The sequence below is a fragment of the Piliocolobus tephrosceles genome, chromosome 2 (assembly GCF_002776525.5).
Source record: "Piliocolobus tephrosceles isolate RC106 chromosome 2, ASM277652v3, whole genome shotgun sequence".
Taxonomy (NCBI): Eukaryota; Metazoa; Chordata; class Mammalia; order Primates; family Cercopithecidae; genus Piliocolobus; species Piliocolobus tephrosceles.
In genome coordinates, this window is record NC_045435.1 from 124,377,478 (window position 1) to 124,379,057 (window position 1,580).

General features: G+C 31.3%; 1 non-coding gene across 1 annotated transcript; it reads left to right on the plus strand.

The window, feature by feature from the left end:
* The first annotated feature begins 793 nt into the window (after positions 1-793).
* On the plus strand, positions 794-895 carry LOC111543547. The gene has a single exon (XR_002731912.1). It is a non-coding gene; the product is annotated as a small nucleolar RNA U13 (small nucleolar RNA).
* The last annotated feature ends 685 nt before the right edge of the window (positions 896-1,580 follow it).

Sequence of the window (1,580 nt, forward strand, 5' to 3'; positions counted from 1 at the left end):
AACATGGCACAAATATACATATGTAACAAAACTGCACGTTATGCATATGTACCCTAGAACTTAAAGTATAATAAAAAATAAATAAAAAAAGAATAAAGTTAGTGTTTTTATTCATGCTATCCAAGAAGAAAGAAAGAGCATTCACCAAATATTTAATGAGACTTGTAATACAGTGTTCCCTTTACTGGGAATATAATAGGGAATAAGGAGAGCAAGGTGCACCTTCTAAATATGCAATGGCAAATTCAGGTAAATATGATTGTGTAACAGTGAAACACAAAGAGGATTTTGATAGAGAGTATTGCCGAAAATGGGGCACATTTTACTTTGGAAAGGATTTCAGCGAGGACACAAAAGAATATATAATTATTTCAGCTAAAACTAAATTATGAGAAGAAGCTTGTCATGTAAAGATGTAGATGTGGACAAAGGAATAGGCAATTGGAAATCTCACAACATAAGAATGAATTTACTATTTTTTAGAATCAGAAAGTAGGTCCATGTGTCTTGATTGCAATAAAGTATATTGTCAACAAGTTGGTGGGGCCACATCACACAGTGCACTGTAGTAAATGCTGTGGAGTTGGGGTTTAGTCTAAGAGAATGAAAGCAATACTAAGTGGTATTTGCTTATTTTTTCATGGGAGATTGTTGTTATTGTGGATAAAATGCATTTTGATGGGGCAAGTGAAACAACAACAACAAAAATCAGTTAGGAGCTTCATTCATAGATCCTGATAAATCAATTTCTAAAGTTAAAATCATTGACAGAAGTAGACAATTAGAAGATGAAGTACTTTTGTGGTTCATAAGTGTGATATATGACTTTTAATGCTCATGTATGAGATGTGCCTCCCGCAAAGCTTAGGACTTCAGCACATGGCATAACATGAAAAAAAAAAAAAAAAAAAAAGAAACAAACAAAACCAAAATATATGAATGTAGAAAACAACTTTTATAAACAGGTCAATAGCAAATACATAATATGCAGAGTTTAAAGGCATTTTAAAAATCAGTGGATTCTTCAGTGAGCAAAATAAGTAATTTATAGGAAAATAAACATAAAATTTATAGATGGACTTCTTTTCATCTTTATAGAGATATAGAGAGAATAATTGGGATATTTTTAGACATGTGATTGTAGGAAGACATCCTTGCGGAGAAGATAATTCAACTGAAAACTGAACAATTATAAAAAGCCATTAACAAAGTGCTTTCCACAATATTTAACAGATATAGCTAGCTAGATGCCCAGGAAGAGTCAGAAAACAATAAGAATAGAGGCAAAAATGTCAGAATTCCACTGTGGTCTGAATTATGGAACCCCAGAAAAGAAACTTTAATTCTTGTCTGAACACCATGAAATTGATGTCATTTATCAACTACAGTTGTTATGAAGAGGGCTATTAACATAATTGCTGTTATTTTTGCAATAATGCGATGAACTACCAAAACAAGCTGAAATTCAGCAACGTTCATTCTCTTGGACTATAAATATTTGTTTCTGTCTTGCTGTATATTATATATACAATCTATTTAAAAGTTCATTTAATTTTTTTTAGATTCTCATGTCTTGTTTA